The 22528-nt window shown below is 33.0% G+C and overlaps 1 protein-coding gene across 16 annotated transcripts in view; it reads left to right on the forward strand.

Moving 5' to 3' along the window:
• CNBD1 (cyclic nucleotide binding domain containing 1) overlaps positions 1–22528 on the forward strand; it is a 539688-nt gene that overhangs the window by 447900 nt on the left and 69260 nt on the right. Inside the window, exon 12 of one of the 16 annotated variants that reach the window (XR_003130387.3) lies at positions 13854–14026. The exons of the other annotated variants lie outside the window; for them this stretch is intronic. The gene's annotated coding sequence lies outside the window, so the exon portion shown is untranslated. The remainder of the gene's footprint in view (positions 1–13853; positions 14027–22528) is intronic. 16 annotated transcript variants of the gene reach the window in all.

Consider the following 22528-nt stretch of genomic DNA (forward strand, 5'->3'; position numbering starts at 1 on the left):
AAAAAGCTGTTAGGAAGAATAACATGGAAGTAATTGTCACTTAGTTTTACTCACTTGAGAGTTAGTGATTCAGAATTTCCTAAGCAGTATTTCAGCTAGCCCTTTGCTCAGATCTGGAACTTTTATCTGTTAGAAACAAATAAACCAATTTCAAGCCTTTCCACACATAAGCCACAGTATAGAAAAATGGAGCCAAAATAATATATTATTTTTTTATTTTGAAAGTGGTATTAGATCTCCATTTATCTATGTTCCTACTTGTATACTTGAGTACTCATGTGTGCCCACAGGACAGCTCCAATGACAAAGTGAAAATATGAAGCCTCCTGCTTTAGACACTCTGCAGTGGTTTGCAGGGTTAAGCCATATCATCTGATAGTGTGTCCTGCTGAATTGTGTCCTGTGTCATAGCACAGCCTAATTTGAGGATGTTATTACTAGAAATGTCAGAGCTCATCTGTAATCTATTGTAAAAATGTAGGTGTGGATGTAATTTCCAATATTCTTTTTATTAAGACACATGGGAAATGTTTTTTTTTTATTTTTTATTTATTTACTTTTTTGGTTATAGTACCAGTAATAGGTCTTTTCCTGAATGAGTACTTTGTTTTCATTTCAAGGATACTGTGACCCATTAAATGAATCATCGATCCTTCTTTGTGTTGACTACTAGAAAGCTTTGGGCTAAATTTGTGTCCCGTCTCTAGCAGATGTACAGGAACATTTGGTATGCTTTCAGTGTACTCATCTCACTTCTGACATCATCTCCTTTTCCTATCCTTATTTTCCCTCTGTCCCAATTTTCTCAGTCCGTCTTGATTTATTTTATTTTGTAGTTTTGCATGCGTTTTTATAACAAAAACTTTTTAAGATACATCTTTTAACAGGAAAGTAAAATAAACTGAGTTTACATTAATCATTATCACCTAGTGCCAAATACCTCATTTAAATCATTTTACCCTTAATCAATGTAATCAGAATGATATAATTTTTCATGGGATTATTTTGATTACTAGCATATCATTTTATTCATGGTTCAAATAAGACTGTAAAGCAATATATAAAAATTACCAGTATTATTGCCAGACAATTTTAGGGAGTGTTTTTATTTTATTCATTTGCTTAATGAATTAAGATATAATAAAAGAGAATGTATGGAGGGAATAATTATAATATTAATATGGCTCAGAAAAATTTTTTATTAAATGAATAAAGCCCACTCTTTCCCTTTAGATATCTTCTAAAAAGACTCAGTAAGATAGCATTTTATTTAATTAATCATTTGAAATGGTCAGTTTATTCTATTACATTTGCAGTCCTAAACATTATGATTGCTGTGGATCATCCAATGATGCATGATTTAAAATTTTAGTTTAAATAAAATGTTCTCTAACATAAACATAAATAATAACTGTAAAGATAGAGGAATTTTTAAAGATCTAATGTGACACCTTAGTTTATATTCCTACCAAATCAGTTTTGAAAATAGTTTAAGAAACAAAAAAGCAAATGTTATGTTGCAATATGAAAATTGCTCTGCTTTTAATTAGAACAAATGTTATGGTCTCTTAAAATTACTCTTGATTTAATGTGCTTACTTTCATGAATAATCATTGTTAGAAATCCTTCTGTTTGTAATCATAGTTTTCCAGAAGAAAAAATAATATAAAGGGAATTTCTAGATCTTGGCAATTGTTTCTGCTTTCAAAATGGCTTTTAAGTTTTCTAAAAACTTATTAGAACAATATTTTTTTCCTGCATAAATAATTTTAAAATAACAAAGATCATTGAGTTTTTCTATTATTTTAATAGAAAAAAATGATTTATTTTTGAAATCAGAGTCATGCTGTTGCAGCTACAATGGAGCTTTCTTGTTACCTTTTACCATGGTATAGGGTGCAATATATTATTGCTCATGAAATACATAAATACAGATAGTCAAGGTAAATTAGTGAATTTATGCCTGTTATTTGATGTATAATTAATGTTGTTAAGCTACTCCTTTTGCACACTTAAGTAAATCATGTACAATTCAATGAGTTAACCAAACGACAGGAAAGTTTGCTGAAGTTGTACTACGTAACATGTGTTGACAACTCCAAGGAGCTAATGACCTCAAAATTTCCACCACGATTGTCTTAACTCTATGTAGTAGGAAATTAGAATCACCATATGATCTGTTCGGCAACCTAATATATAACACATTCTATTGTTAACCACACTGACTTAATTGAGTGCTTATAATTTCTGAAATGTGATGATCTTCTAATGGCCATGCATTTGTTTTCAAGACCAAAGCTTTAATTCTAAGGAAACTTAAAATAATGATTTACAACTTAAGAATAGAATTCCTTATTACTATAGATTTTTTTCTTTGCCTTGGAAGATTAATGGTCTTCATATTCAAAAAGCTTAACAAAAATCTGAAGTCTTTCATTTATTCAGGTTTTGTTTCAAATTTTTGATAAATTTTAAGCTATTTTTAGATTTGTATTTAAACTCACATGATTCAGGATTAAATTGCATTATGACACTAAGTATACATATATGAGAGGTGGAAAGAGAGTTAAATACAGAAAGGAACAGTTTAAGAAATAGGATAGTAAAGAGAGTATTTGCCAAATTGATCCCATGAGGGAGATAGAACAATTGCACAAATTAACCAAGTAACAATTTAACAATTATAATAACTCTGTAAGTTTGTGTACTATATATATATATATATATATATATATATATATATATATATATATAATGTGATATGACCACTGCTTGCTTCACTTTATTATTTTCATTTCCTTACAGATTTTTATAATGAGGTATAATATGCATATAGTAAGAGTGTTAAGTGTACATGACAATAACCAAATAAACACTACCAGGTTCACAAAGTTAATTATATAGAACATTGCCAGCACCCCAAAACCCTTCCTCATTTTCACTCATTGCTTTCTCCTCAAAGATAAGAGTTAATCTTTCTCAGGACACCTGGGTGGCTCAGAGGTTGAGCATCTGCCTTTGACTCAGGACATGATCCTGGGGTCCTGGGATTGAGTCCCACATCGGGCTCCCTATGAGGAGGCTGCTTCTTCCTCTGTCCATGTCTCTGCCGCTGTCTCTCTCATGAATAAATAAATTAAATCTTTAAAAAAAATCTTTCTCACAAGTTAGTTTCACCTTCTCTTGAGCTTTATATGAATAGAATGATATAGTATGCATTATTTTGTCATAGACTTCCCCTCCTGATATGTTTATGACATTTATCAATGCTGTTGTGTGCAGCAGGGTTTTTTTATTCTTTTTCATTGATGAATGACAGTATTGGTATAAATATGTATTATCCTATGGAATAAATATATACAATTGATTTTGCCATTTATGGACATTTTGGTTTTTCTGAATTTTTGATTGTTAAGAATAATGCTTTTAGACCTAGTGTCAGGAAAGATGGAGTAAATAGATTCAAACCTCTCTTTCTCACCAAATTAAGTTATATAACCTGCACGGAATGCATAGAGAAGCTATTGAGCATTTAGAAAGTAAACAGTGGCAGGTATATTGGAGAAGAAAACAAGAATTCAGAGTAACACCAAACCAACAATGGGTTTATAATTTATTTTCCCCTTGGTTTTTCATGTTGGCTGGCCCAATAAGTGAGTACAGTCTCAGAAGTACAAGACAGAATGTGGTAACTAATTCCCTAGCCTTCTCACCAGGGAAGTGGAAAGCAGAACCACAGAAAACTGGAAAATACCAGAGAGAATAATGAGATGAAGGAGTTCATGGAAGTCAGTCTATAAATTTGTTTTTAAAAAATCCTAAGCTCACTCCTGAACTGCACCAGTTTAGAGCTATTCCTAATCAGCATTAAAAAGACTTTGACAACTGAGTCAGAAGATAGACTACCACTCAAGCTGGCCATGGAAGGTACATATTGGGGACAGATCTGAAGAACACTTCAAAGTCCTTGAAAACTTAACTGACAGTGGACTCACAGCCCACAAAAGGTGTGTTGCAACTTACAGCTTGAACTTAACTAACCAGGTCTATTGCATGCTTAAACAAAAATGACATCATTCTCAATAGAATTAAAACAAGACACACACACACTAATATACTCTACTCTACTATAATATAATAATCTATCTCTATAAAATCTTGGTGTACCATTCTTACTTAAAATTTTGATATCTGTTCTCCAAAAAAAAAAAAAAAAAAAAAAAAAAAAAAAAACAAAATAAAGGAAGGAACTATGTAAGATGATGTAGGTGATGGATGTATTAATTACATTAATTAATTTGATTGTAGCAATGGTTCCACAATGTATATGTATATCAAGTCATCATTTTGCAAACTTTAAACATTTACAACTTTATCAATTATACCTCAAAAAATGGGAAAAAATACATCAAATGAAATACCATTGAAACTATGAAATATTTAGGTACAACAAAAACTAAAAATAATTGTTGAGAAAAACCAAAGACATGTGGAGGTATACCATGTTCATGGATTTAAAGACTCAAAATTGTTAACATGGCAATCATTCCCAATTTGATCTATAGTTAAACACAATTACAATACAAATTCTAGAATGCTTTTCTCTAGAAATTAAAATTTTTACCTTAAAATTTATATGTAAATGTAAAGTATACAGAAGAGCAAAAACAATTTAGAAATATATGAAAATATTGAAAATAGATGTGCACAATTTAGAAATAGATGAACCAGATATCAAGACATACTATTGAGCTTCACTGATCAAATGGTATTGGTAAAATGAATCAATGGAATAGAACAAATAGGAGTAGACCCATGCAAAGAGAGAGGGAAACAAACCATAAAGGATTCTCAATGATAGAGAACAAACTGGAGGTTGAAGGACAGATGTGGATAGGAGATGGACTAGATGGATGATAGACATTAAGGACAGCATTGTTATAATAAGCACTGGGTGTGATATGTAAGTGATTAAACTTGAATTCTACTCCTGAAATGAATATTGCACTGTAAGTCAACTAATTAGAATTTAAATCAAAATTTGGAAAAGAAAAAAAAGTAGTAGACCCATGCATATATGGTCAATAAAGTTGACAAGATATTTTAGTGAAGAAAGATTAACCTTTTCAACATATTGTGCTGTAAACATTGGATATACATATAAAAAAACGCAAACTTTGTTGCTTACCTACTTCATGGACATAATGTAACTAAAAAAATGTCGAAAGAACAAATTTCAGAAGAAAATATGGAAGGAAATATTTGCAATTTGAAGTAAATAAAGATTTAGTAGACAATAGATAGAAAACATGAGTCATATAAAGAGAACAAAGTGAAAAAATGAACTACAAAATTAAAAATTCTACTTATCTAAAATTAGATAATGTTGATGATTGTGCAGCTCTGTGACTACAGGAAAAAACTAATCTGTACATTTTAAAAGTGTAAATTTTATGGTATACACATTATATCTTAATAAAATATTATTAAAAATGGTTAATAAAATAAAACAGTAAAACCCACACTAGGAGAGCATATTTGAAAGATATATATATGCAGTAAAGGGTACTGAATATAAAAATAACTCCACAAAGGGAAAAGGGAAGACAAACTAATTAAAATGTGGTCAAATTTTGAACATGGACTTCACAAAACATGACATTTAAGTAGTCAAAAAGCAGATGAAAATAGCTCAATATAATTAGTCTTCAATATAATAAATAATAAAACTATAATGAAATATCACTACATATGTAATAAATTTTAAAAATTGATAGTACCAAGGGTTGGCTAGGATGTAAAACTATTGGAACTCTCATACATTGTTGGTAGGAATGAATTATGATAAAATCTCTTTGAAAAACAGTTTGACAAAATTATAGAGGCTCAGAACGAGGTTATTTTCTTCCAGAGAGAATTTTTTTTTTTCTAGTTAGCAGGAAGATTATGGGAAGATTACCTTGATTTAATTATGATTGGTCTATTTTCAGGTTGCCCTTCTGCTCATGTATAGACCTTTGGTGTCTTATTTCAAAGTCTGGAGTTCTATCAAAAGTATCTTCTTCCTGGAGCTATCTGTTCTACAAATATAGTCTAAAAATGGTTCCTGGCATGAAGGATAAGATTATTAAAGTTATAGTCCTTTCCTACAAGCAACTCAGAATTGCAGAGTTGAACATAACTAAATTCTGTTAATACCTATAATAGCAAAATTGATGTAGTTTTATGACAGTTGGAGGAACATTATGGAGTCATTTACATACTATACTGATGTCTTCTATGTTCTCTACTTTAGATTCTTAAATTTAAAAAAATATTTCTCTTCTCAAACTGTATTGTACCTGGACTGTTTATGTCATCTGATTAAATATTTAGAAGGGTTCTCTACAGATGGCTTCATTTATAAGGAAACAGACTACATCTCATCAGCAACATGTTTTTTGACCTTTCTCATTCTTCTAGCCTGGAATACAGGCTATGAGGAAAGAAGTGGCCATTTTGTTATCATCATGCACAGAAACAGGTGTTTTAGCAAAAAGATAGAAAGAGCCTGTTTCATTGATTGCTTTAGTAAATTGAACAGCCTACCCACAGATTTGTATATCAATCCAATCAGCCTATGACTTTCTTAAGGCATCATAGTAGGGCTAGAATACTTTCTTATTGAAAACAATAAGACAAGGGAAAGGAACAGTTAATTTTGAAGGTAGAAATTATGAAGCATAGATGGAATGCTTCTATATGAAACATCTTATCTAAGCTTTGAAGAACCAACAGAGTTTTCCAGATATAGATGGTAGGAAGTCTGTATTTTGAGGACCATATGAATCATTAGTAAGGAAAACATAAGGTTGAGATAGAGAAATTCTAATGCATACTTACAGGAGTCTGAGAAGTTACTTGGTGTCATATTTTGTGAGTGACTTGATTTTTATATAGCCAGATCTTTTCCTACCATCACTAAGATTCCACTAAGATTTTTATGTAGGAAGGTATACAGTCCGTATTTCATAAAAATTTCTCATGTGCAAAATAGAGTGAGGATATGAGTAAAGGAAGAGTTTGATATTGGTTATATATCCCAGGTATGCACAGTTCAGTGACTTCCACACATATATATTGAATGATGCAATAAAAATGTAGTTCCCCAGTGATAAAATTCAAATATCATCAGTAAACCTTCATATGACATTGGCCTTTGATATTTTTAGAGGGATATCTATCTATATATACAATCCCAAAGGGTGAAATCAACAAGAGCGCTCCTACTAAGAGTCTTTAGAGTCTGTTGAACTTTTTTTCCTGTTGACCTGACAGAGCTCCAGTTCATTGAACTTCTGGGCACAAAGCAAGGGACATCTGTTCAGTTGAGCTTTTTGTAATTGATAGGTTAATTAAAAATGACTTTTAGCTCTTTGCATTTTGTTTATTTTTCATGATACATATGCCCTGTGGCATTTCGCAATGGGTGCTGTCTTAAAAATCTCAAACTCAAATAAACAAAACAAGCTATTCATTTATTGCTTCCGGACTTAAAGTTGTACATGATGTAAGTCTAAGTGCTTTCTTTCACCTTTATTTGGCCAGAATATTCTGGGATTTCCTCCAGGATAAAGATCAGCTCAGTGCGATTCATGCATCTATTACATCTGGACTATCTCAGTGTTGCTTAGCCAATGTGTACAGAGACAGTGCAAAATCTGCTGTTTTCATAAAGTACAATAGCCTGCTTATATTTTGCAGCCAAAAACACAAGTATATTACCAAAGTCCCTACTTTCTAATATAGATTCTCAACCATTGTTTTTATTACTCATATTAACATCAATTACAAAATAATCAGGACTATTTTACACTAAGCTAGAAACCACTCAGCATCTCTAAAATGTAAGAGAAAGGAGACCCCCAGTGCTTTTTAATCATTGCTTTTATTTTTTTTAAAGATTTTATTTATTTATTCATAGGAGACAGAGAGACAGGGAGAGGAGGCAGAGATACAGGCAAAGGGGAAACAGCCTCCATGCAGGGAGTCCTACGTGGGACTCAATCCCGGGTGGCCCTGGGCTGAAGGTGGCGCCAAACCATTGGGCCACCAGGGCTGCCCTAATCATAGCTTTGAGAGACATATGATCTTTTGTGAGTAGTGATAGCAAAGCTATAAATAATAACAATAAAACACAGAGCAAAGCAGCAAAGTACTTCCATGAACCCGTCTGAACAGGTACATGAACTGTCGAGTTTTTTTCTGTTTTCTTTTCCAATGTAGCCCCCAATAAAGGAGTTATTAATTTCTGAAAATGCTGAAGGTTGGTGTATGGAGGAACTCAGCTTAAACAGTTATATATTAGACAATAAGGTATTGAAAAAGTAAACTAAAAAAAGGTTGATTATATTTTATAAACAAACATAGATATAGATTTGGGTATAAATGTAGATATAGATATATAGTATTTTCCAAAAGGTTTATACTTTTACACTTCAAGATTACACACAATGCTTAACATTTCAACATGGATAAATACATACTAGGGTCCATGTGACATTTATGGGTAATAATGTACGCCAATCTGAAAAATAATGAAATTTAGCGTTAATAGAAGAACCAACATGGTATGTTCAACGTATAATTCTGTTATACTTCTAACCATTAATATAAAGCAAATCTGAATTTGCTAACTCACTCAATTCTCACTCAAGCTCTGTTTTATTATAATCAGATATTATAAAAACATAGCTAAATATGGAGTGAATTATTATAGTTAATTTCCCTACAGGTCTAAATATGATAAAACTAGATAATCTGTGGTTATCACAAGCCTTAACCTTTTTTCTAAAGAGATAAATCATACATGTGCCTCATCTTTAATGACAGAAATGAATAATGTCAAAGTACTCATGTAATATACTGCTTCATTCATTTTAAGAAAGAAAAAATAAGGGATCCCTGGGTGGCACAGCGGTTTGGCGCCTGCCTTTGGCCCGGGGCGCGATCCTGGAGACCCGGGATCGAATCCCACGTCGGGCTCCCTGCATGGAGCCTGCTTCTCCCTCTGCCTGTGTCTCTGCCTCTCTGTCTCTCTCTGTGTGGCTATCATGAATAAATAAATAAAATCTTAAAAAAAAAAAAAGAAAGAAAAAATAATAGCCGAGCTTCCTTTTCCAAATGATACTAGAGACATCTTTTTGATTTTTCATTCTCTTTAATTTTAAATTACTATAGTTGAGTAGCAATAATAATTGACCCAGAACATTTACTCTATGTTTTACATTAAATGACTTAAAGTCTTACAACAATTTTATGAGGTAGCTGCTATTATCATCTCTGTTTTTGAGATAAGGAAATTGAGGCACAAGGAAGTTGAATAAACTTCCCAAGGTCTTCAGGCTCATAAGGCCCATGACTGGAAATTGAACCCATGCTATCTGCTCCAGTGCCCATGCTCCTACTCATTCTATAGACTGTACCTTGAGTAATCTATTTTAGAAATGCCATCTTTCTTTTCTTTCTTTCTTTCTTTCTTTCTTTCTTTCTTTCTTTCTTTCTTTCTTTCTTTCTTTCTTTTTTAGAAATGCCATCTTTCATGCTTAAATTTAATACTCTAGAGATTGTAAGCAAAACATTATTAATCCACACTTTTATTTAAATATGGCACTATTCTGTTTTATTTAATCTAGGTTAGGATATATTATCTTTGTGAATTCTTTTTAATATGTTAACCGTGTGCAATTGACAAGCTTGATTTCCTTTTAGCTTCTTTCTTTACTGCTTATGTGCTAGTACAGTCAAATATGTGTAAATGTTTGTTTTTATCAAATTTTATTGAATGGTTTCAGGATAGTCTTAACTTAAAATCTGTACTGACATCTTTGAAATTCTTTTGTCTATAAAATACCATCCATAGAAAATTTGTAGATAACCAAAACAAATCTGGAACTTAATTCCTACACCATTTAAAATAAAGCCAGTAAAAAAAAAAAAAATTCACATCAACTCACTTAAGTGTGAAATAGTGTGCATGCCAATTCCCCATCATTGCTCTGATGACTATTGACTACTAAGGCATTCAATATCTCATCTTTTATTAAAGTTTGACAAAATAGTCTTGATAATCTAAGCCTCACTAGCTTTTCAACTTAGTCCTGAATTTATTGAATTTGAAATTTAGTGGACTTAGGCAGACCTAGGGTAACAAATGGTTCCTTGGGGCACAATACATTCAAGATAGTCCATCACACATTCAAATTATGTAAGGTGAATATTATTCGGTTTTCATCATTCTCTTTAAAAGCTAGCAGGGCTCTGGGACCACCATGTAAACTCACTGAATGTTAAATTGCAATTTAAATTCTCTGTTGAATGAGGTTTGATTCATGTACAAATACCATTATATTCCATGTCAACTCATATTTGCAATTACTTTTACTACTTCAATGAAGATACTCAGTTTTATCCATTTTTATGAATCATATACTCTTCTGCTTATTATCTTGTGGCATTCATTCATGTGCCTTATCCTAGATCCAATATTGTAATTATGGCTATATTTTTGGTAATTGACTACTTATCTAGACCTTATCCACTTGACAAAATTGATGATAAATCTTAGAATTGAAGAAAACAAGAATTTCTAAGGCAGTCACAAGTGGATAGTGCTTATTTCGTTAGCAATAAAGAAATTGAGTTAGCAATAAAGCTGTTACTTACCTTGTGATACCTTCTTTTATTTGATATCTTCTTTTATATGATACCTTCTTACATTATTTAATATTTATAATGTTTACACCCTTCATCCCCAACAAGCTTGTACATTTTTAAACTAAGAGGAATATTTTTTTAATTTCAGACATTCCACAATAGCACTTATTCTTTAAGGTAGATAAATAAACATCTTTAAGTGATTGATTGAAAACAAAAATATGTAGTGAATTAATATTTCCATAGTTTACCATAAAGATTGAAACAAATGAAATGTATTGGGGAACCCAGGCCAAATCACCTTTTCCTAATGATTTTCTGTATTATTTAACAAACTTGATACGTTTCTAAAATTAATGACCTTCCCTCTAAGACCAGAATTTCCTTATTTGACAATACATAATCCAGACTCTTTTGTGAACTTTGCTCTCAGGACCTTTCCAGCAATGACAGATGAACACTCAGGAATTTTGTATAATATTGCTCACAGATCACAATCATTCAATAATAATAGATGATTTAGAAAGACATAGATACATTTGGATAACACAACCTCTTATTAATGTCCCCCAATTTAAAACTCATTCATTCATACCATCCATGGCTTATAGGTTAGAGTCCAAGTGACTCAGCTAACATAAGCCCATCCATGATTCAGCCCTTGCTGACCTCTCCAGGGTCCTCTCCTGCCATTTACTCTTCTTTTCTTTATGCTCCACCAATGCCAAATTTCTTTAAACTTCCTAAAAGAACCATCATATTTCACACCTCTGTGCCTTTTCCTATGTTGTATTCTCTTACAAACCTGGTAAGTAAGTTCAAATTTCAAATTCTCTCCATGGGAAACTTCCTCTCTGAAGCCTTTTCCAATGCTGCACACCAACTGGGAAGATTCTTGTCTCCCTTCTTTATTCCATATTGTGTCTGGACCTTGCACATCACTTAATTTCAATTATCGATCATTTAAAATTACTTCTCTGTTCTACTAAAATATAAGCTGCTTAAGTGCAAAAGCAGTGTCTCCCTATTTCTACCTTAACTTCTGTTTAAGTGTTAGCATGAGCTGAACATATCTGATACATCTGTTATATTATAAATATATATTTTATATTTTATAGAGACTGTTACAAATGGTAGAATGCTGTTTCTAAATTTTAAAAATTTAATTGATTTTTGTATTTAGAATTGTCAAAGGATAAACCAGAAAATTCTTGCAAGTGAACTGAATGCCCTAGCTCAAGTAATGCACTTATATTTGACAGGATATCTTTGTAGACCTGTGTTCTTGCTATTAAAATTCCAAGTTGAAAAAAAAAATTCCAAGTTGCATGTTCCTAGAACTTGTCAAGGTTAATGTCTGTCAGTGGTTATCTATAAGGTGGGAAATGTGGCTGAAGGAAGTGAGAAGATAAGAATTTTTATTTGTATTTCAGATAATTTTGTGCTTTCAAAATCTTTACAATATGATGCATGTATATATTTATTCTATTAAAGAAAGAAAATAAATAGCATATCTGACCAAACATGGTTCAACAAATGTTTAGTCCCTTTCATTAGAAAGAATATTGTAAAAGAATGGGATTTGAAATAATTTGAAGTTGAAAAGTCTTCTTTATATATCGTCTTTAGTATTCTTGACTAGAGATACTACTAACTTTATCCAAAATCTACTAAAAATCCATATATGAAAATCACAGTAAGTATGTTACCCAATGATTTAGATACATGCTTCCATTTTCCAATTAAAATGAATTTGGAAATACAAACAGATATGATCTGAATAAAATATGTTAGTATGTTGTTTTACCTTCCATTTCATCTAATGTTCTTTTTAATTCATCTGGAAAATTATATCCACAAACGTTAGTAATTTGTGAAATTCTGCCTCTATTAGTCAATAATTGCTTATTTAAGTATTTCAAGATCACATTTCCAATGTTAATATTTATTTTTGTTTAAATTTCCTCTTAAGTCTTTCAATATACCTTTTTCTCAATTTGATTTTTAAAAACATCTTTGTTTTTTTTATGTTTTTCTGTACCAATATCTTATTCCCAACTCACATTTGAACAATAGTTTAGTTGAGTAAATTACCATGGGTTCAAGATTATTTTATTGCTTCATTGTTCATTGTTGCAGATAAATGGTCTGGAGTCAACCTTGTTTTTCCCTGTGTTATGCTTTTTTCTTAAGTTTCTGTCTAGACTCTCCTTTGTTCTTGAGGTCATTAATTTCTGAACATGTGCCCTTCCCAGTAAAAGTTGTATTTTTTTTGGTCCTGAATCTATAACTCCTCCAGAAGCTTAAGAAAATTTCTTTGTTGTCTACCACTTATTCATTTATTCATTCAGTCAGTCATTCAAAAGTATTTATTAAGTGCCTACTAGATTCAAGACAGTGCTCTGAATATAAGGGTCAGAGTAGGTGGCAAAACAGAGCAAGAGCCTGCAGTCTGATGAAAGAGACTGCAAATAAAAGCATAAATAAATAATTTGACTGTAATCAGCATTGTAGGAATGAATATGGTAGAGCTGGAGCAAGATGAAGTGCCCCAGATTAGTTTGGAGGAGTATCTTATAAAGCATAAACAGGAAAGCCTTACGGATATACTGACATTTGAGCAGAGATCTTAAGGAATGAGTCAAACATTTATTTTATGGATGTGTGTCCCAGACAGAGGGAACAAACATATCCAAAGGTTCAATTCTTATTTGAGTTGAAAACATGGAAAACAAGTGCAAGGAATATAAAGAAGGCCGGAGTAGCTGGAATGGAATAAGCAAGGATGAACAAAAGGAGATGAGTTCCGAAAAGTAGTTGTGGCATCTGAACACTAAAGCTCTCATATTATAAAAGGCTCTAATCTCTGTTATCCCTTCTGGCACTTGTGAAATGAATCCTAAATATCCTAGATTTTTCTTCATTTTTCTAACCTTTTTCATTTTTTCCATTTTGATTCCTTTGTACTTTTTACTGTATTAAGATAAAACCCTCATTCAATCTTACAGTTTACCAGTGAATCATCACTTCTATTTTACTGTTCATCTGATGCAGGAAATTTATATGCATAAATATATATATGTTTTGTAATTTCCAGGAATGTGATATAATATTAAATATATCTATTATGGTCTTTGAACTTATGCCTATATTTGTAGATAAGATTCTGCATCAAGTAGTCGCAATGCTCATCTTCAACCCAGTGTGAACTCTATACAAAACCAAGATTCAGATTCTACTTAAGCCTTAGCTTTGTTGGACCATGTGGGCAGCGGGGGAGATTACTGAGTTTACCAGTGATGTGCAGCTTGGCTCTTGATTCCTTCAGCGGGTATGTGTATGGGACTAATAGCAGCAGGCCTGTGTGTAAAGCTCTGATAATACTACTCTGTTTTTCTGACCAAAACCTACACTGGCCTCATCATTTACCATTCTAATTGTGGAATTACTTAACTTTATTCTGAGGACTTACACTGAAGTCAGCCACTCTGATGAAGAAATATTCAAAGAGGCCACTTAGTATATGCATTAACTAGCTTGTCTCTCAAGCAAATAAATATTTCTTCTGTAGGAAAGTTTTTTGTTTCTTTTTTTAAAAAATATATCTAACATTTATGTAGGTGGGATTACTATTGTCTTTGCCAGACCCCTTGAGTTTTCTATTTTATACAGTATCTTACTGGTCATTTGGTTCTCTTTTTCAACATTGCTGTGCATTTGATTTTCTTTTAAAGATTTTATTTATTTATTTATTCATGAGAGACAGAGAGAGAGAGAGAGAGAGGCAGAGACACAGGCAGAGGGAGAAGCAGTCTCCATGCAGGGAGCCCGACATGGGACTCGATCGCAGGACTCCGGGCCGGGAGTCCTGAGCCGAAGGCAGGTGCTGAACTGCTGAGCCACCCAGGGATCCCCTGCATTTGATTTTACCTTAGTATTTTTCTTTCACCTCACTGGAATTTGAGTATGGATAAATGGTCAATACTTGTGTCTTCCAGCCATGTCCAATTGGATGTATCCTACTGGATATTTACCTGATGTAAATATTACATACTCTCTCCAGCATAATGTTCATAAACAATAGATATTAAGTACAAATTATGCAGGAACATTTATGTACTTGAGAAAGCTTTCCTCTAGACATAATTCTGAGTGGAGATATACACTTGGCATTTTTAAAATCAGAAGTATTAATATAAAATTAAAGGGTAAATATTGACATCTTACACTTTTCTCTATTTTTGCAGTTTATAGATATTCATTTCTTCCATTTTCATTTTTGTGGTTTCTAATAGAATGAAGCAAATAAACTTATTTTTCTTCACAACAGTGAAATACTAACTAAATATATTGGTTTCTGAAAAATAATGGAATCTAATACCAGGTCCCCCAAACAACTATTTACTTGATAAATAGATTTTTTTCAGAATCTACAAGAATATTTTCCAAATCCACCCCCCCATTTTCAAATATTAAGTAGATTTAATTCTCAGAATAACAAAGTTCTTGAATAAGTCAACTCAAAGATTTTTATCTCTTATTACTTTGACCATTTTACTGTAAAAAAGGATACTTATGCATAAATTAGTGTAACATATTTTACTATCAAAAGAAACTTCTGATAATTCAAATCCTAATAAAAATTTTGTTCTAGAACTACACATTTTTCTCCTGAGAAGTTGGGTTACCATGTCAAATTTCCTGAGATAACAAAACTATCATTTTTCCAAAAAAATAAATACAAGTAACAGTACGAAGAGAAATCTGAAGTTCAAGGATTTCATTACTGGAATGTGTTATTTTTACTACATACTTTTATGTTAAAAATGATATCACAAATGCCAAGTGTGTTGCTTCTCATCTTAGACATCTTTTTCTGGCTAGGCATACCCATAGGCCTTCTGAAAAGGAAGCCAACAATTTAAATGGAAATATTAAAGAACTGGTATAAAGAGAGATGCTCAGAATAGAGAAAAGAAGAGGGATTGATTGCATTGAATTCATCATTATTTAAAAATATGTAGAACATAAATGTATTTATTATCTCAGATCATAAAGCAAAGATTAATGGTTGGAGAAGTCATAAGGAATTTTATTTTAAGTCAGTATGAGATAGCCTTTTATAAAAACCTATATACTCAACAGTGGGTCTTGTTCATCTGAGAAGTAGTAAACCTCCAGTTTTTGGAAGTGTGGAGGATAAGATTGGGATGCCTTTTGTCAAGAAAATTATAGAGGAAATTCCAGGACTATGGAATTTAAACATTTATTTTAAATATAATTTAAATATGTCTAAGGTTCTGTTTCAAAGGCTTTATAATCTTTTCCTAAATATTGTTTTAACAAATACCAGGTCAAAAGTTATATGTCTTTGATTCAGGTTAGATTAATTCTTTAGAAAGCTAGTTGCTGTTTTGCTTTTGGTAAACAACAGATTTTGTTTTACTTCGTTAAGTAATCTCATTTATTAGCAATATTCTAAATGAATTTCTTTCTAAAATTACAAAAATAGTAGAATATAATTTGATTATTATTTATGTTATTTTAAACTGTTCAGTGGTGTTACTTGGTTACTTGGTTTAATCTGTTCAGTGGTGTTGCTTTCTTGGAACATAAATATGATGTTTACATTATAAGAATCTGGGGATCCCTGGGTGGCGCAGCCGTTTGGCGCCTGCCTTTGGCCCAGGGCGTGATCCTGGAGACCCGGGATCGAATCCCATGTCGGGCTCCCAGTGCATGGAGCCTGCTTCTCCCTCTGCCTGTGTCTCTGCCTCTCTCTCTCTCTCTCTCTCTCTCTCTGTATGACTATCACAAATAAAAAAAAAAAATTAAAAAAAAAAAAAAAAGGAATCTGGGATGCCTGGGTGGCTCAGTGGCTGAGTGTCTGCCTTCGGTTCAGGGCGTGAACCTAGTCTGGGGATCGAGTCTTGCATCAGGCTCCCTGTAAGGAGCCTGCTTCTCTTTCTGCCTATGTCTCTGCCTTCTCTCTGTGTCTCTCATGAATAAATAAATAAAATCTCTGGGAAACGAACTAGGGGCGGTGGAAGGGGAGGTGGGCGGGGGGTGGGGGTGACTGGGTGACGGGCACTGAGGTGAGCACTTGACGGGATGAGCACTGAATGTTAGTCTATATGTTGGCAAATTGAACACCAATAAAAATAAATTTATAATAAAAAAATAAAATCATAAATAAATAAATAATCTAATCCTTCCATGATTAAATTTTACCAAACAATTATTGTGAATTTTATTTTATTTTATTTTTTTTTTATTGTGAATTTTAAAGACTGCATATACAATAGTTAGCAATTATTTTCTTTCTTTTACCCAAGGTGCATTTTTTGGTAAAGCCGATAGGTTTGAGAGCTTAAGTGCATGGTTAGGACACTTTAAATAGAAAGGAGTAAAAGGGGTTAGTAATATTTGTTACCTACATATAGAATCTTTAATATCTTCAGCTACAGATTATCTCATAGGTCTCCATTTCTAATAGCACCGAAATTGAGTGGTTCCTTATGGGTTATTTAAATAAGAATCAGAGAATAAATAAATAAATAAATAAATAAATAAATAAATAAGAATCAGAGAAAATGCACACTATCTAGAAATGCCTTATGTAAATAACTCCTTATAGCAAAATACAAACAAATCTATTACAACATATTAACTGCCAGAGAAAAAAAGACATTTGTCACTTTAAAAATCTCTATATTGATTAGGATTTTTCTATTATTTTTCCATGCTTTTTTGTGAAATCAACCATAAACTATCCTTGTAGTTGACAAAGACCTAAAAATAATGTTATGACAGAAATTAGCTAGCTGCTCACCAAATCTTTACACTTTCTTCCTGAACACACAGCTAGAATGCATTTTTCAGATTTCCTTGTAGTTTCCATATTCTTCCACTCATGAACCTTATTCTCCACCCTCCCTTGTTTGAATCTGGATGTAGATGATCCAGAGAAGGACTCTGAGGCCTCTAGAATTGAGAAACAACAGAAAGAGCCTGGGTCCCTGAATATCTATGCAAAGCAGTACCATCACCCATCCCTACCAACCTGCATTGGAATATGACAGGAGCAAGAAATAAAGTGTAGTTTGTGGGTTGTGTCCGTGGAACTTTATGAGAAAGTATCATCAATCTTATCACTAAAGATATAAAATACCTATTTCAGTGTAACTTTGCTCTGTTTATTTTTATTTTTTTAAAGCTATTTATCTTAGAGAGACAGAGACCACACAGGAGAAGGGGCAAAAGGAGAAGGAGATAGAAACTTAGGCAGATTCCTTAATGAGCTGGGGGCCCAAAGTGGGGTGGATCTCACAACCCAGAGATCACGACCTGAGTCAAAACCAAGAGTTGATCACTTAACTGACTATGCCACCCTTATTTTTTTAAGGGTATTTATCTTTAGATAATCTGAGAGTTCTTCAGTAAGAACAACCAAATGTGTCATTCATCTATGTAATTTTTGGCTTCTGAGCTATAATGGGAAATGTACAATTTATTTAATTAAGTAATTAATTAAAAACCCAGGAACCAATCAAATGAAATTAAAAGTAGCAGATAAATACAAGGAGGGCAGTGGATTATCAACCTTAGATACTCCCCAGGTTAAATTATATTTGCAATAGGCAATAAAGGTACAATAATAGTAACGTAATCATAAAACTCACTTATTCTATCAGTGAGGCAACATGCTCTGGGGTTACCAAGAAAGACAGGGTAGCTTGGACAGATGACAGTAGTAGTAAGCACACCTGATGATTCTACTAGTGAGTTCTATGTGCAAAGCTACCTGGATAATAGTTAATAATTTCCAGGTTATACTAGACTTTCAAAAATATTTAATTTTTAAATTTAAATTAAAACCAGTGGTGGGCAGCCTGGGGGCTCAGCACGTTAGTGCCGCCTTCAGCCCAGGGCCTGATCCTGGAGACCTGGGATCAAGTCCCATGTCAGGCTCCCTGCATGGAGCCTGCTTCTCCCTCTGCCTGTGTCTCTGCCTCTCTCTCTCTCTCTCTCTCTTTCTCTCATGAATAATAAATGAATAATCTTATAAATAAATAAATAAATAAATAAATAAATAAATAAATAAATAAATCCAGTTGCACATGTGTCAAATAATGTGACATCAGGCTTTATACATTTCCTTGCTAGAAAAAGGATGAGAGGGAAAGGTATTGAGGGAAAAGTGATAAGAGAGAGCGATAAAACGAGAAGGATTAAAAAAAAGTTAAAGAAATTTGTAAAAACAAAAATTTGGGATTCTAGATTTAAAAACTTCTAATAATAAAGCTGTGTTAAAGAGATTATAGTATATATTCTAAATATTTATTATCATTATTGTGTATATACATACATTTAATTCTAAATGTAGTAGAAAATTAAAAATAATTAAGCATTACCCGAAATGGATTCCTAACAGAATAGAATAATATGTTGACCATATATGAAATAATGCATTCTAAATTGTAAAAGGATTTAGAAGATGGAAAATATACTTTCTGTCAGGTGTTGAGAGACAAAATGTGCTTTCTTTATCATTGGTTCAGGAAACAACTAATTTACTTGTCTCATAAGTACATCTCAACTTTGCTAGTGATTCAGGATATATCTTTTTGTTTTTTGGATCTGTGAAAATGTGTTTTACTTTATATTTATAAAACAATTTCTTCATGACTAGAAACAAATTGTAAGAAACAGTTAAATAGTCAAGTCATTTAAATAATTTAGGACTATCACAAATATGTAAAAAATAGTTTTTAAGTTAAACAGTTACGTTTAAGTTATTTGCCTGCACTTACAATGGAATCATTAGATATGTGTCAAAATGTAAGATCTGAAACAAATAGCTGAGTTGTGAATAGTGTCAGCTGATTTTTTCACTATTAGCTTATTCTGAATTTTGTGTATAACCTATGTATGCATATGTACATACACAAATATATGAGCATATGTATTATGTGTATATGTAGGAGTATAGGTAGAGAGTATATATGTAGGAGAGCTTCCTCTTGCCATTTCTTTCTCTTCCTGTACAATTTAGTTCTGAAGCCATAATAGGGGGCAGTTCCAGCAAGGGAGGGTGGTCTCCAGAACAGGATGTGGAGGCCTTTGCAGGACCTGATGACATCTCCCTAGTAGGGTTGCGTGGCATGGGACATTGGAGCCTGAGAGGGTGGCTGGGGGCATCCAGATAGAGGGACAGTAGAAACAGAGTGTCTGAGCATGCTCAGAGTAAGGATGAAGGGGTAGGGTTCAGTGCTCAGTATGTTACCCTGAGTAATTTGAGATGGTGGCTGCTTGGGAGGGCTGCCCCATGCAGGGCATAAGAGCATAAGAAAACTAAGTACAGGTTCTCTCAGAAAGTTCCAGAAACTCTGCACAAGATTTTGTAGTTTAGCAGGGTAAGGAGGGTACCTGCATATGGTGCTACCAAGGACTGGTATTGGTGCCTGAACAGGATAAGGACATTCACTTGGAAGGGGGACAGGTTCACTGAGAAGACACTGAGAATATGACATTTAAGTACACTAGAAATGAATTATAAAGAAAGCCACATGAATTTGGGCAAACGAGACTAAGAATTTATTTGAATAGTGCAGATAAATTATCTTTGTGTGCTATAGTCTTCTACTGTGTTATTTTACAGAGAAATAGTATGAAAGTAATAACACTTATTATAGTTTAAAAATCTAATGAATCATTACTATTATTTCAAAAGAAAAATAGTGTCGGCAGCAGGGTAGAGATGGAATGTGGGAGGATATCATTATCTAGTACATGAACAAAATCCTACTCTTATAAAAAAAAATAGACGATGCTACCAGGAAATCTTTACATGCACTGGTCAACATTTCTTACACATAGGAGAGGATCTAGTGTTTCCACTCCCCGCATATGTTTAGTGTGTCACCCTGGACATTGGCTAATGTTGAACATCTGTTTTTTTGTTTTCATTGAAAGATGTCTCATTTGGACTGCCAAACAGAGAATGGGGTCATTAGTTATCCTACAGTGTGAAGTTCTCCAGCAGATTATCCTCGTATGAGGGAAATAATAGGAAAGCGATAGCCACTACATTTAATCCTAAAGTTTGCTTTACACTGGGAGTCAGTACAGGCATGATTCCAAAAGTGATTGCCAAACTATCATAAATCTTCAACTAAAAACACAAGTAGTTTTATACAGCATTTATCACCGGGGAATCACAGTAAACTGCTATTATCTGAATACGAAAGTAAAAAGCAAAAGTAACAAAAAATATATGTCAGTGTCAGCTGAATTACCAAGGTTTGAATTATATTAAGTGTAGGTTGCATTCATACATGTTTGCTGAAATGAGTAATCAATGTGACTTATTCTCTATTACATTGTTTATTGGATTATTTTATTAACTGTGACATATTGTCCATCATGTTGAATAACTGGAAACTTACTATTTTATGTGAAATATCATATTCCAGAAGAGAAATAAGTTGCTGTATATTTTATCTTTAATATTTTTATATGTGATATAATGTATAAAACTAAAGTCATTATCATTTGGAAAGTCATTATCATTTGGAATTTTTTTTTTTTTGCTATACATAGGCCACAAGGTACTATTACAGGATTTTTTTTTAATTTTTATTTATTTATTTATGATAGTCACACAGAGAAAGAGAGAGAGGCAGAGACATAGGCAGAGGGAGAAGCAGGCTCCATGCACCAGGAGCCCGACGTGATTCGATCCCGGGTCTCCAGGATCACGCCCTGGGCCAAAGGCAGGCGCTAAACCGCTGTGCCACCCGGGGATCCCCTATTACAGGTTTTGATATGAACAGCTCAAATGTTAAGTGGTGCTCTCTTTTTTTTCTACTTAAATCTGTTTTTTATTCATGTGTTTGTGCCCTTCTAAATTATGTAAAATATAATAGAAGAGCAATCATGTCCTTCTAAAATGTGAAAATATCCTTTTGCATTTGATAACAAGAATCTTCCTATTAGTAAAAATAGCTCTTAATAGTTGTTATTGATAGACTGTTATTAAAATAGTCACTAGTTTTTAATTTTTAGGTACATTTTATATAAACATTCAACATAAATGTAGACCTACATTCACTCACTGTGTTCATAATTTGAATTAAAAGCAATTAAATAAACCCTCGTGTGTTTGCAAAAAAAAGAATAAATAAATAAATAAATAAATAAATAAATAAATAAATAATAAAAGCAATTAAAAACAAAAATGAACTGGTGCAGCCACTCTGGAAAACTGTGTGGAGGTTCCTCAAAGAGTTAAAATTAGATCTGCCCTACGACCCAGCAATTGCACTGCTGGGGATTTACCCCAAAGATACAGATGCAGTGAAACGCCGGGACACCTGCACCCCGATGTTTCTAGCAGCAATGTCCACAATAGCCAAACTGTGGAAGGAGCCTCGGTGTCCATCGAAAGATGAATGGATAAAGAAGATGTGGTCTATGTATACAATGGAATATTCCTCAGCCATTAGAAACGACAAATACCCACGATTTGCCTCGACGTGGATGGAACTGGAGGGTATTATGCTGAGTGAAATAAGTCAATTGGAGAAGGACAAACATTATATGGTCTCATTCATTTCGGGAATATAAAAAATAGTGACAGGGAATAAAGGGGAAAGGAGAGAAAATGAGCAGGAGATATCAGAGAGGGAGACAGAACATGAGAGACTCCTAACTGTGGGAAACGAACTAGGGGTGGTAGAAAGGGAGGTGAGTGGGTGGTGGGGGTGACTGGGTGACGGGTACTGAGGAGGGCACTTGATGGGATGAGCACTGGGTGTTATGCTATATGTCG

Source organism: Canis lupus, chromosome 29, assembly GCF_003254725.2.
Source record: "Canis lupus dingo isolate Sandy chromosome 29, ASM325472v2, whole genome shotgun sequence".
Taxonomy (NCBI): Eukaryota; Metazoa; Chordata; class Mammalia; order Carnivora; family Canidae; genus Canis; species Canis lupus.